The sequence below is a fragment of the Geotrypetes seraphini genome, chromosome 4, assembly GCF_902459505.1.
Source record: "Geotrypetes seraphini chromosome 4, aGeoSer1.1, whole genome shotgun sequence".
Classification (NCBI taxonomy): domain Eukaryota; kingdom Metazoa; phylum Chordata; class Amphibia; order Gymnophiona; family Dermophiidae; genus Geotrypetes; species Geotrypetes seraphini.
In genome coordinates, this window is record NC_047087.1 from 291,724,738 (window position 1) to 291,739,509 (window position 14,772).

At 44.1% G+C, this 14,772-nt stretch overlaps 2 protein-coding genes across 3 annotated transcripts in view; one reads left to right on the forward strand and one right to left on the reverse strand.

The window, feature by feature from the left end:
• The window catches only part of SFXN3 (sideroflexin 3), a 49,171-nt gene extending 44,452 nt beyond the window's left edge, over positions 1-4,719 (reverse strand). The window contains exon 1 of one of the 2 annotated variants that reach the window (XM_033942368.1): positions 4,288-4,719. The gene's annotated coding sequence lies outside the window, so the exon portion shown is untranslated. The remainder of the gene's footprint in view (positions 1-4,287) is intronic. The other variant, XM_033942367.1, reaches the window with a different exon arrangement.
• Positions 4,720-7,320: 2,601 nt separating this feature from the next.
• The window catches only part of LOC117359879 (proton channel OTOP2-like), a 40,828-nt gene continuing 33,376 nt past the window's right edge, over positions 7,321-14,772 (forward strand). Inside the window, exon 1 of the mRNA XM_033943290.1 lies at positions 7,321-7,681. The gene's annotated coding sequence lies outside the window, so the exon portion shown is untranslated. The remainder of the gene's footprint in view (positions 7,682-14,772) is intronic.

The following is a 14,772-nucleotide window of genomic DNA, read 5'->3' on the forward strand; positions in this document are numbered from 1 at the left end:
GAAAGAGAGATGGTGCACATGGGGAAAGGAAGAAAGAGGAGAACATATTCATTGGGGATCTGACTCAAGAGCTTCAAGGTAAGGTAACCTTATTTGCTGATGACGCCAAACTATGCAATATAGTAAGCGACTGCAATCTACAGAATACCATGGCGCATGACCTACGTACATTAGAAAGTTGGTCCTCAACCTGGCAACTGGGCTTCAACGCCAAGAAATGTAAGGTCATGCATCTCGGAAGCGGAAATCCATGCAAAGCTTACACCTTAAATGGAGAAACTTTAACCAGGACTACAGCAGAACGAGATTTAGGAGTGATCATCAGTGCAGAAATGAAAACTGCCACTCAAGTGGAGAAAGCTTCATCTAAGGCACGGCAGATGATAGGTTGTATCAAGAGAAGCTTCGTCAGCAGGAAGCCTGAAGTCATAATGCCATTGTACAGAGCCATGGTGAGACCTCATTTAGAATACTGTGTGCAATTCTGGAGACCACATTACCGTAAAGATGTGCTCAGAATTGAATCAGTTCAGCGGATGGCCCCCAGGATGGTCTCGGGGCTCGGGGGTCTCTCGTACGAAGAAAGACTGAACAAATTGCAGCTCTACACTCTCAAAGAACGTAGGGAGAGGGGAGACATGATTGAGACATTTAAGTACATCACGGGACGCGTTGAGGTGGAAGATGATATCTTTCTTCTCAAAGGACCCTCGACCACAAGAGGGCATCCGCTCAAACTCAGGGGAGGGAAGTTTTGTGGACTCCAGGAAGTACTTCTTCACAGAAAGAGTGATTGAGCATTGGAACAAGCTTCCAGTGCAGGTGATCAAGGCCAGCAGCATCCCGGACTTTAAGAATAAATGGGATATCTATGTGGGATCCCTACGGGGATCAAGTCCAGGAATAGGGTCACTAGGGTATAGACTTGAAGGAGCGGGTCAGTAAAGTGGCTGTATAATTAAAGGGGTCAGTAGATTTAAAGGGGTGGGTCAATGGAGTGGGCAGACTTGATGGGCTATTGCCCGTATCTGCCGTCATCTTTCTATGTTTCTATGTTAATTGTTGGGCACAGTGAGGGAGAGAATTGTTGGACGTGGTGGTGGGAGAGGAATGAGGTAGAGATGCCTGTGGTAAAGATGAGAGGGAGAAATGTTGGATGTGGTGGTGGAGAGAGAATAGTGGGATAGATGGAAAAGGAGGAAGAGGGAGGAGTGTTGGACATGGTGGTGGAGGGAATGGAGGAAGAGATGTGGCATGGTGCTGGAGAGGGGTGACAGGAGAAATGTTGGGCAAGGGGCTGGTAGGCAGAGGTAAAAGATGTAGATGGGAGAGGGAGAAATGTTGGATGTGGGAGTAGAGGGGGTGGAAGAGAGGCACCCTGGATTCCCTTCTCTCTCTCTTTTCCCAGTCCCTTTGCAGCAAGGGTGGGAATGAGAGAAAGAGAGATGGTGGACAGTGAGAGAGAGGGAGACATGTTACACATGGGGGGTGGAGGAGCAAGAGGAAGAAATACTGTGCAGGGGTGGGGAAGAAAAAGAGAGAGATTGCTCCAGGATAGATGGAAGTAAGAATGCTGTACAATGGAAGAAATGCTGGACCAAGGTAGGAGAACACAATGGATAGCAACCAATTGAAGCAAAATTTGCAGAAGTCAGGAAAACATAAAAAACAAGAGAAACACACTGGAAACAAATTGATGGAAAAAAATAAATCTCCAGACAACAAAGGTAAAAGAAAGAATTTATTGGCTGAAATATGTTAGCTTTGGGAATTGTATATAGCAGAAATGGAACAGATTAGGGAGTGAAGAGCTTATGTATACGACAGAAGAGCTGGACTTGGGTGCGATTGTATATGATGATCTTAAGGTGGCCAAACAGGTTGAAAAGGTGAAGGCAAAAGCTAGAAGGATGCTAGGTTACATAGGGAGAGGTATGGCTAGTACTAGTAGGAAAAAGGAGGTATTGATGCCCCTGTATAAGACTTTGGTGAGACCTCATTTAGAATATTGTGTACAATTCTGGAGGCCGCATCTTCAAAAATATATAAAAAAGGATGGAATCGGTCCAAAGGAAGACTACTAAAATGGTATGTGGTCATCATAAGGAATATGGGACAGACTTAAAGATCTCAATCTGTATACTTTGGAGGAAAGGCGGGAGAGGGGAGATATGATAAACATTTAAATACCTACATAATGTACATGCGCATGAGTCAAGTCTCTATAATTTGAAAGGAAACTGCAATGAGAGGGCATAGGATGAAGTTAAGAGGTGATAGGCTCGGAGTAATCTAAGGAAATACTTTTTTTTATAGAAAGGGTGGTAGATGCATGGAACAGTATCCCAGAAGAGGTGGTGGAGACAAAAACTGTGTCTGAATTCAAAAGGGCCTAGGATAGGCATGTGGGATTTCTCGGAGAAAGAGATAATGGTTACTACAGATGGGCAGACTAGATGGACCATTTGGCCTTTATCTGCCATCATGTTTCTATGTTTTCTTAATGCACCAAGATTGGGTGGTCAGGAATCCAGGACTGTTTCTTCAGGTACTTTAGTTAGATTGTGAGCCTATGGGACAGTTAGGGAAATTTTCCAAGTACCTATCTTATTTATTTTTATCTATTGTGTCTTTGTAATGCATCATTTTTGTAAACCACTTAGAAACCTCACGGTTATTAGCAGTATATAAGAATTAAATTAAAATTAAATAAACTCTAGCCTGGTGCTGGATAACTTGGCATCTTTAATACCATTCTGTTTCTTAAGATCTGGACTCAGGTGGTAATCCTATTGCTCTACGTTGGCTTGAAATATAAATCTGACTCTGAAAGGAGAGAAAGTCTGATATCTACTATAGGTCACAGGAATCTGTAGACAGCATAAAAGCAGGATATGGGGGATTAACAGAACTACCAGAGCTTAATTTGTAGACAAAACGGAAAGTGGAATTGTGTATTTGGGAAACAGATTAGGACAGGGTAGAAATAACAGAAGGGGAGGGGCTGGATTTTACAAGGACTGTACTCTGCTCTGTTCCATGTTCACTCCCTGCCCTCCTCTTCCCTGAAGGCTGTCTGGAAGGGAGGGTCTGGAACAGAAAACCTATATTGCTCTGGAGGTCTGAAAAGGGAAAGGGCGGACCTGTGTTCCAGGCCATTATCCCAGAAATTGAGCCCTGGATCTAACAAAATGTGTATTTCATTGCATCGGTGTTTTCTGTAAATAAACTGTACCACTTTTAGGCAAAAGTCCTGCTGTGTTTTCTTTTCTCATTGGACTGATTTTTGTAAGGAATTCTCTCTCCTTCCCCTGTGAAACTTCAAAGCAATTATTAAAGCCTTCTGTGAAAGGTAGGCAGAGCTGTGGGTCATGTGCCTTTTTTTGTCTTCACAAATATGGTAACCTTATACTGAGGTGGTTTGTACGGAAGTTTGGCAGCTACAATTATCCAGATATTTCCCTTTGAATAGTGAGCTTGAAATCTCTCTTTTTACTGCCATCCCCACATCACACCATTTTCTATCATTAGTGTTAAAAGCAGTTGCTGGATACCAGCTTAGTGTTTGCTACAGTAAGATTTATCCCTTTTCAATCTGGTTGCGAGTCCAAAGGCAGCCCCAAAGACTTTCATATTTCTACAATCAAAACCTCAGAAATAGGAATAGAAAAAGCAGGCAGACATGACCTGAAACCACAGGGTGCAAACTGGATTGCTGCCTCCCTCCAGGCAAACAGGCTGAGCCAACCCTGGTTCTGTCCTATTGCACCTATTGAGTTATAATTGTTGTTTTTGCCAAGTCCTATGTGGATATGGGGTAAGCAACAAACAGGCTCATAAGGATCACATAAGAATTGCCATACTGGGACATATCGAAGGTCCATCATGCCCAGCATCCTGTTTCCAACAGTGACCAGCCCCAGACATAGGTACCCCGCAAAATCCCATGAAGTAAAACATATTTTATGCTGTTTATCCTAGGAATAAGCAGTGGATTTCCCCAAGCCATCTCAATAATGGCCTATGGACTTCTCTTTTAGGAAATTATCCAAGCCTCTACAGTGATGCATACCAGACGAACGCAGCGCTGTACAGACTCAGGAGACAGTCCCTGCTCGAAAGAGCTTACAATCTAATCACTGTTAACAAACAGAGAAACAGGATGCCAGTTAAAAAAAAAATACAACCAAAAACCCACGTATTTTATTCCACCCTTTCCCCCATTGCAGCCAGAGGACAGTTCAAGCCCTAGGTGGAAACAGCCAGCTGCTGTACATGCATACTCACAAGAATGTGCGCATCCAAAGAGATAACCCAATCCAATGAAGCAATTCAGAGGAAACAATGACCTCTCAATGACATCACCAGCTCGTGCTGGGAGCTCAGGACACGACTGTCAACCGAACCTGCTAGGCTGCCAAGGAGGAAGTCCACGCCAAGGAGCCTGCGCCGATTGTGCAAACTAGGAAAGCAGAAAGCCGGCTGTTTGCGGAAACCCGAACCCGGGATTGGCTGAGATGCGGTGCGCGCGCGCGGCCACGCCCGGGGTGGAGCACAGGCAGCCTGGAACCAGGGCTCGGGGAAATTGTTTTTAAGTTCGTGAGAAAGGGTCTGCGCGCGACGCTGACGTTCTCGTGCCAATAAAGCTCTGCAAAGCTGGGCGAGACTGAAATAGTGACTCATATGAACCGTTAGCTAGCAGCGCGGGGTGTTACAGGGGAGCGACTGAAATATTTGCGCTAGCTTTGGTCTATATAAGTTAATCCTAAACGAATGCATTTATCCCCACCCTCCCTTTTACAAAAACCGTAGCGCGGTTTTTAGCGCCGGCCGCGGCGGTAACAGAAATAAGAGCGTCGGAGCTGTTACCGCTAAAAACCGCGCTATGGTTTTGCAGAGGGGGAGGCAGGTATTCAAACAGGATTCTAAAATTGCATACCAATGTTTTTTCTTCCATTTTAGGCTTTTCATGAGTGTTTCTCTAGGCGGCGCACCCCTGTGGAACTGATAACCTTGACCTGCGCGCTACAGGGAAGGCTCCATAGCTGCTCCTTGGCCAGCAGAAAGCACACTACAACTATTAGTTTTTTCTATAGTCTTCCCCTAATGCTGATGCTCCAACATTTTAATCATGAGCTTTTAAGTCTCCTGCACTACAGCATTATTGCCAAAGTTACAGGACCACCCAGCTAAATACTAGTTTTGGATGTGAAATAAAATGTGGACTACTGGATTCTGCAGCTCTTCCTCTGTGCCTCGCTTATTCTTTCTTGAATTCCGATACAGTCCTTGTCTCAACCACCTTTGTTGAGAAGCTGTTCCACCTTTTCCATAAATATGGTTACCTCAAAGAATAAGCCTGAAAAAAAAAGTGTAAAAGGATGCACTGACAGTTCTTAGATTGTGTGCAGTTGTCATGACATACACACAGTACTTTGCTTCAACTGCTGCTGTCCTCCCACCGCCAGAAGCTGGCTTTTAGGCAATCACTTAGGGGCAGATTCTCAAAACTTAAATCTGCCTTTAACATGATTGCTAAACCGGTTCCAACTGATTTAGTGTGTATGTATTTTAGCAATGGATTATAAAAACAGTTTAATATAGTAGATGACTGCAGATAAAGAACTGAATGGTCCATCCAGTCTGCCCAACCTTACTCTCACTTTAAATTGCTGATTTAATTTAAATTTTCCTTCTTGGTTATTTCTGGGCCAGAACCCAAAGCTCTGCCCGGTACTGTGCTTAGGTTCCATCTAAGCTCATTCTAGCTCATCTAAACTATCCCCCAGTCGAAGCCCTTCCCAGCCCATCCTCAACCATATATGGACACTGACCTTGCAAGTCTGCCCAGTACTGGCCTTAGTTCTTCAATATATACCACAAGTGTTTAAGCCCGTTACATTAACGGGTGCTAGAGTAGATGTGTCTGTCTTTCTTTCTCCTTTTCCGCTGTCTGTCTGTCTTTCTCTCTCCTTGGCCGCTTTCTACACTCAGGCCCAACAGTTGTCCTTTTCTATTCCCTCCCTCCTTCCTTCCTATATCCTTAGTGCCCCTAGTGCCTCCTTCCTATGTCCTTAGTGCCCCTTTCTATGTCCTTAGTGCCCCCAGTGCCTCCTTCCCATGTCCTTAGTGCCCCAGTGCCTCCTTCCTATGTCCTTGGTGCCCCCAGTGCATTCTTTCCATGTCCTTTGTGTCCCAGTGCCTCCTTCCTATGTCCTTAGTGCCCCCAGTGCATTCTTTCCTTGTCCTTAGTGTCCCCAGTGCCTCCTTCCCATGTCCTTAGTGCCCCAGTGCCTCCTTCCTATGTCCTTAGTGCCCCCAGTGCATTCTTTCCATGTCCTTAGTGCCCCTTCCCATGGCCTTAGTGTCCCCTTCCATGACCTGTGTCCCCAGTGCCCCTTTCCATGTCCTTAGTGCCCCCAGTGCTCCTTCCTATGTACCCCCTCACTGCTTTCCAGCCTTTGTCCCACCCCCTCCCCCGAAGCTAGCCAGCCTCCCTTCCTCCCTATGCCGCGCTAAAGCCTGCCTGCCTGCCTCCCTCCAGCGCCAAAGCTTGCCCCCTCCCGTAGCAGCTCCCGCTGCTGCTACCTACTATCTGGCCTACTGCTGCTTCAAACCCCCACCCCCCCAGTCTGCCGTCGCTGCTGCCCAGCGAAACCAAACCAAAAGGAAAAGGGTCCACCGCACACAAACCGCTGCAGCTGAACGTATTGAACACTGCCACGGAGCTACACATCACGGAGGCAAGGATCACGCTGTTGTAAGTGCGCATGCGCGCTTAGGGTTTTATTATAGAGGATTCTTTTCTGATTTGAGATCCTCTGAGTTCATCCCACGCTTTTTTGAATCTGTCACCGTTTTCCTCTACACCACCTCCCTCAGGAACACATTCCAGGCATCCACCACCCTACCGTAAAGAAGAGTTTCCTAATATTACACTTGAGTCTACCACCCCTTAACTTCAAATCATGTCCTCTGGTTTTTACCATTGTCCTTTCTCTGGAAAAGATTTTGTTCCACGATAATATCTTTCAAGTATTTTAACATATGAATCATATCTCCCCTGTCCCTTCTTTCCTCGCGACAAAAATGGTAGGAGGTTTGCGACAAAAGATGTATGAGGAGAGACTGGAAGCCCTGAATATGTATACCCTAGTTAATTTAGGGTATACATATTCAGGGCTTCCAGTTTCTCCTCATACATATTTTGGCACAAACCTCCTACCATTTTCGTCGCCCTCTGGACTGCTTCAAGTCTTCTTATGTCCTTTGCCAGATACGATCTCCAAAACTGAACACAATACTCCAAGTGGAGCCTCACCAAGGATATGTACAGGGGCATCAGCAACTTCTTCCTTCTACTGGTTACGCCTTTGTTAGGGAAGTCTTTTCTAAGTTTTTTTAACAATTTCCGATACTGCCAAGCAAATATAGTACAATGAGGTCAAAATGATCACTTCGAGCAATTCTCTATAATCGCTGAGTGATTATCTATCCTTGTGCTACATTTGCAGGCAAAATTTACCGACAGGTCTGAGCTGTCATTGCCTTACTTTCTGATCAGTGCCCTGGGTATCTCAAACATAACCTTAAAATGCTCTTTTTTGGCTCTCGGAATTTATTTCGCACGATCCATATAAATCCATCAGAACACCAAGCCTGTATCGGGAGCATTCTTCAGGTAAGTTTTGACAACCTTTGATAGTAACTTAACATCAATATTTTATTTGCAGTTAATTTAAAAAATAAAAAAAAATTACAAAAAGTGAGTGGCAATTAGGCAAAGAAATAAACTTTATCAAAGTGTATGATAGTTCTTAATTTAAAAAAGCAACTTTATTCCACATGTACAGGTCTGAAAAGCAAGCATTTGATGTATCACCTGCACTTTGTAATGATAAAGGGCATGGAGAACCTTCCATATGCTGAGAGGCTGAAGCAGCTGGGGCTTTTTTTCCCTGGAAAAGCAGAGACTTAGAGGGGATATGATAGAAACTTACAAGATTATGAAGGATATAGAGAAGGTAGAGAGGGACAGATTCTTCAGACTGGCGGGGGCAACAAAAACTAGAGGGCACTCAAAAAAATTGAAGGGAGACAGATTCAGAACAAATGCTAGGAAGTTCTTCACTCAGAGGGTGGTGGACACCTGGAACTCGCTTCCAGAAGAGGTGGTAGAGCAGAGTACGATTTTGGGTTTCAAAATGGGATTGGACTAGTTCTTGAAGGAAAAAGGGATTGAAGGATATAATTAGAGGGATACTATACAGGCAAAATGTCTTAAATAATAGATAACTTACAGGTCATTGACCTGGGGGGCCGCCGCGGGAGCGGACTGCTGGGCATGATGGACCTGTGGTCTGACTCGGCAGAGGCGATGCTTATGTTCTTATATGTTCAGATGGGCTGTAAGCAAGGAAAGCAGTATAAAAATGTGACATAGCATTTACTAGGAGGACTCAGGTTACCATACTTGCAAGATGCCTCAAAGTCTTTTCCCATAGACGTTGAATGGAAGAAAGCAGTAGTGAACCAGGCCATATACAGGGTGTCCACAAAGTCTCTTTACAATTTCAAGATTTTATTAAAAAAAACAAATGAATAAACAAATCTGTGGAAATTATTACAAAATGAGGAGTAGATATTGAAGGGGTGAGGTTTGCCTCATTTAATATACCTCTATAGGGATGGATTTTGAAAGAGAACGAGCAAAGAATTGTCTTTACACGATTGATGTTTTCCTCCGATATTCTTTGTCCAACACTGTCCCTGTCTCCATAAATTTTTTGTGGCCATGCACGAATTGACAGACGTGACGGTGGATGTTTTCCATACTTAGTCCTGTAGTTTCTCTGAGTCTGCATGTCCGATTTTGTTTCAATAAACCACGATACACTGCCTTTTCATGAGGAGTAGCCATTTTGTTAGGGGTTTATTCAACAGCCTCTCTTTCATCAACGGGGTACCTGAAATACCCAAATGCAATGTGATTACAAACTTTGATAGAGACGGAGGACATAGGGCAAATTTGATTAACATATCTCATCAATTGCCTTTTTAGTAATTTTTTGAAATTATAAAGAGACTTTGGGCTCCTTTTACTAAGGTGCAGTGCTTTACCGTACGGAATAGCGCACGCAAGACCTTAGCGCCAGCATTGAGCTGGCGTTAGTTCTAGAAGCGTAGCGCGTGATAATTTCCTGCGTGTGCTAAAAATGCTAGCGCACCTTAGTAAAAGGATCCCTTTGTGGGCACCCTGTATTTCTGTGGTTTATCTCAGAAATCTGTGCTCCCCCACCCTCAGGATTTTTGTTCATTTGCTTTCATTTTCTGCCAAGCTAATATTCCTCAGTGGCTGCCCAAACTGAGGGCTAATCCTCTTCTCTGCAGGAAACAGATATTGCTCCATCAATGGTCATGCTGTAAAATCCCATTTTACACAAAATACCATCCTGCATGATTGCATAAGCAGAATACCTATGGTATTTCAGCAGGGCTGCCTTTAAGCTGTAAGGAAACCATCTTTTGCTGCTCCTCCTCTTGTTAGCTCTGGTGGGCAGGTCCTGGTTCCATCACAACTCCCTTTCCTTTTAAAATCTTGTCCCTGATATATTAATCTATGCATTGCCGTAGGATCTCCCAAAACAACCAATAACTGCCCTGGTGGAGAGTACCAACAAAACCACCAAGAAAGAGACCTTCCAGAAATATATAAAGGGAAAAAAAAAGAATATGCAAGTATTTTTTTTATTATCATCTTTTGACTGAAAACATAAACACAATTTAGGGCCCCTTTTACAAAGCTGTGGTGGGAATTCTCCCATGAAAAATGCACCGAAGCCCACAATTGAATGGGCTTTGGTGCATTTGCTGTGGGAGAATCACTACTGTAGCTTTGTAAAAGGGATCCTTATTTTTGTAGACAAATTAATTAAATCTACAATGAAGAATTTAAAGTTTGTTAACTTGTATATTTTTCTTAGCAATTCTGTCTTCTTGCTTCAGGTCTATTTCAAGTTTATTTGCATGACCAAAAAAAAGTAAAAGCGCCTTTGACGTTAAATGTATATCTTTGAAGGGCACTTTGAGGGCGTGGGCATCTCTCCCGCTGCGATGGGGTGGGGAGGCAGTTAGCAGTGTCTGGTGACTGAGCGATGCAGCAGGAGAGAGTGGGCGTCTCTCCTGCTGATCTTCGATTGGTTTTGTTTTTTAAAATTATTTTTGCGTTTATTCTGCACATGTGCCCATCGCTATCACCAGTGATGGACACCTGCAAATTTAGCAAATCTTTGTTACTCTCCGTCAACCTCATTTGCATGTGAGGTTTTTGGAGAATGACTCGCCTTTTTGAAATCGCTACAATAAAGGCTGTGTCAGCGGCCCATTGGATTTTATCGTAAAGTTTTAAGAATCTAGCCCTTGGTCTTCTATAAGCAGGACTTTCAGCTTCAAGTTCATACATCTCTCACCCTCTGCAGACTGGACAGTAGCTCTTTGTAAGGTGTCTTCAGTCTCCTTTAAGTTGGTCAGTGGCCTCTCCTTCTTTATCAGTTTTCCACAATTATACTTTAGGTAGAGAGAACGAGAGGGCACTCTCTAAAGTTGAAACGGGATAGATTCCGTACAAACATAAGGAAGTTCTTCTTCACCCAGAGAGTGGTGGAAAACTGGAACGCTCTTCCGGAGGCTGTTATAGGGGGATTCAAGACAAAGTTAGACAAGTTCCTGCTAAACCTGAACGTACTCAGGTATGACTGGTCTCAGTTGGGGCGCTAGTCTGACCCAGCAGCGGCAATTCTTATGTTCTTTACTTCTTATACATCTCTTGACGGCCAGTGGAGAAAACCCCATAGTCAAGTTGGCTCAATGTGTGGCTTCTACAACAAAATTAACTGTGGAAAAATTCAACTCTATGCAGTAAGCAAAAAGCATGCAAATTATAACCGTGTTAAAATCATGGCAGTAATTTTCAGCTTATTGCAGTGTCCCTGTTCTTATCAGAACATGAGTGGCGATTGGTTTACACGCTGACAAGAACAGGGACTTTAAAAAAAAACCAAAAACACCAAATCCTGTCTAATTAGGGTTATCAAACGTCCGGATTTACCCGGATATGTTCTCTTTTAGAGGACATGTCTGGGTGTCCAGACGGCTTTTCAGAACCTGTCTCTTTGTCCGGATTTTGAAAAGCTGTTGAAATCGGGGCCGGGGCTGGAGTGCATCACGGTTGCGACGTGATGATGTCGCACACATGTGCACATGTGTGCGAAGCCATCACACTGCATCTGAGGCTTGGGGCTGGGTTTGGGGAGCAGAATGGCGGAAGGGCTGGGGGACAGAATGGGATGGAACAGGACAGGGTCATGCATCCTCTTTTACCAGATGGAAAATCTGATTATCGTATGTCTAATGGCCATCTAGCCCAACCCAACCAGCCACTGTGTGCAGCCATATTGGATGTGGCTACGACTGTGGGCATTGCTCCTGCCCAACTCCCTCTGCCAGACCAGGAGGCCCAGAAATATTTATGTCACGTAATCGGTGACAACACAAGAGGGGAGAATCCCAAACAAAGGGGGAATCTCTCTAAACAACAAAGAAATGGCATGGCACAAAAATTTTGTGGGTGGCCATTTCTAGATCACAGTAGCTTTCTGCATTAGCCCCTTGGTAAGCAAACAAGGTCTCCTGTGCACTAATCACACCCCTAGCCACTCTCTCATTCCCTTGTGGCTCTATGCTCCTAGTCCTTTGTTTCTGTAAGAACAGGCAGGTTGATCAAGACTCGAGAGTTGGGCCCTACCTTCTGTTTCTTTAACGTATCAGCACTCACCAGCTCCACTGCTCCCTGGCTACCGTCTCCTTTTCCTATAAGGACTCTCTTCTGGCAGCAGCTTTGTTCATTCTTTCTCTTCTGAGGATCATGATCAGATCTCCCCATGGATTTGTCCTTCCTCTTTTATGGCAATTTGTGCCTCAGGAGATGTCTGTGGACCAGGCTGACAACCCCTGTGCTCTTCTCCTCCTCTTATCCCCTAGAACAGGAAGCCAAGGATCAGATTGGTCCAAGAGTAGGTACAACATATAATAAATGTTTATTATAAATGAGAGAAAAAAAGGATCTCAGGAACTGACAAAAAAGAATTTATCTGAGACTTATCAGTTCCAGATTTCAATCATTGATCCTACAAAAAACCTTTCAAATTTTCAAAACACCACATTAAGGGCTCCTTTTACAGAGGTGCGCTAGCGGGGTTAACGCGCGCAACTTTCCATCACGCGCTAACCCCCGCGCTGGCCAAAAACTACCGCCTGCTCAAGAGGAGGCGGTAGCGGCTAGCACATCCGGCGGTTTAGCGTACGCTATTACGTGCGTTAAACCGCTAGCGCACCTTTGTAAAAGGAGCCCTAAATGTACTGTATATTCAATTTTTTACTTTTTGTTACTATTATATTTTTGTAGGATCAATGATCGGAATCTGAAACTGATAAATCTCGGATTAGTTCTTTGTCAGTTTCTGAGATCCTTTTTCCTCCCATTTATGATAAACACGTGTTATATTTTGCACATAGCAGCCTTTGTGTAGGATTGAGCTGTAGCTATTATGGGCTTTCTCTTCCGTAGTAACATAGTAGATGACGGCAGATAAAGACCCGAAAAGTCCATCCAGTCTACCCAACCTGATTCAATTTAAATTTTTCAAAAAAAATTTTTTCTTCTTAGCTAGATTTTGGGCAAGAATCTAAAGCTCTACCCGGTACTGTGCTTGGGTTCCAACTGCTGAAGTCTATGTCAAAGCTCACTCTAGCCCAGGGATCTCAAAGTCCCTCCTTGAGGGCCGCAGTCCAGTCGGTTTTCAGGATTTCCCCAATGAATATACATTGAAAGAGTGCATGCACATAGGTCTCGTGCATATTCATTGGGGAAATCCTGAAAACCCGACTGGATTGCGGCCCTCAAGGAGGGACTTTGAGACCCCTGCTCTAGCCCATCTACATCCTTTCAGCCATTGAAGCCCTCCCCAGCCCATCCTCAACCATCCTTTCCTGTATTGCATTAGTGTTGTCCCCAAAGTAGGTACCCCACCTCCGAAAGATCATGGCAAAAATCCGGAACGCTAGAACACAGACTGGCATGGAGACAAAAATTAAAACAGTACAAAACCCTCACTAGTGAAAAAAGAAAAAAATTCTACTCCCACAAAATCGGTAATCCTAAAACCAATAGCAATAACCTCTTCAGATTGGTCAACGATCTTTACAACATAGAAACCTACACAAACCTACACGAAGAAGCCACCTTAACCGCCAACACCCTTGCCGACTTCTTCAATACCAAGATCCAAAAAATAAGAACAACTCTACCAGCCAGCCCCAACCCCCTCGAGCTCTTCCCCATCCTCACAAACATGAATCCACCAAACCCAGACCCGGGAGCCAAAGTCGACCTTAGTTGGAAACAATTCGCAGTAACCGATTGGCAAACCTTCAATACTTACTACAACAAGTATACTCACTCCTACTGCCATCTGGACACATGCCCACCAAAAATCATGAGAACGGCCCCCCCCCATTTTAAAGCAAAAATGATGACATGGGTTAATTACCTATTATCCAAAGGTAACTTCCCGTCGGAGCAGGGTCAAATAATGATCACCCCAATTTTAAAAAATGAGAAAGAACCACCAAACTCCCCATCTAATTATAGGCCGATCGCCAGCATCCCCCTATTTACCAAAATAGCGGAAGGATTGGTAAAAGCGGAACTTTCCGCATTCCTTGAAAAATTCAACATTCTAAGTGACAACCAATCAGGATTTCGGGCGGACCACAGCACTGAAACCATCATAGCCTCCCTTCTCGACCACCTCCTCACACTCTTCAGTCAGGGCTCAAGTGCCCTGATCATACAACTCGACCTGAGCAGTGCTTTTGACCTGGTCGACCACACCATTCTCCTGGAATGCCTAGCGCACATAGGCATCTCAGACCAGGTCCTCAATTGGTTTCAGGGGTTCCTACAAAATAGATCATACAAGGTACTCAAGAATAACTCTTTCTCATACTGCTGGGACAACACCTGCGGGGTCCCACAGGGCTCCCCCCTATCCCCCATCCTATTCAACATATACCTAGCCTCACTAGGTAAACTCTTACACAACCTAAATCTCAAATTCTTCATTTACGCAGACGATATCACAATAACCATCCCATTAACCAACTTTTCACAAGAACTACTCGACCACATCTCAAACACTCTCAACCAGATAGAACTCTGGATGCTTTCATTCAGACTGAAATTAAACCCAGACAAAACAAAATTTTTCTTAGCCTCCCCCAAAGATAAAATTAAGGAAACCACAATTCAACTAAAAGGAAAGACCTTCCCCCTTGATCCGACCATAAAAATTCTGGGAGTCACGCTGAACAAAAACTTATCTCTAGATAACCATACCGACCTCATAATTAGGAAAAGCTTCTCGGTACTTTGGAAACTTCGCACCATAAAAAAACACTTCTATGACAATGCATTCCGCCTACTTGTACAATCCTCCATCCTCAGCATCCTCGACTACTGCAATATCATCTACCTTAACGCCACTAAGAAAACTACCAGGAGACTAAAAATAGTCCAAAATACTGCGGTGCGCCTCATCTTTGGCCTAAAGAAATGGGAACATGTCACCCCTTTCTATCACCAACTACACTGGCTACCATTTGAATCTAGAATTCTTTTTAAATTTGCATGCTTCTGCTACAAATCGGTTAACG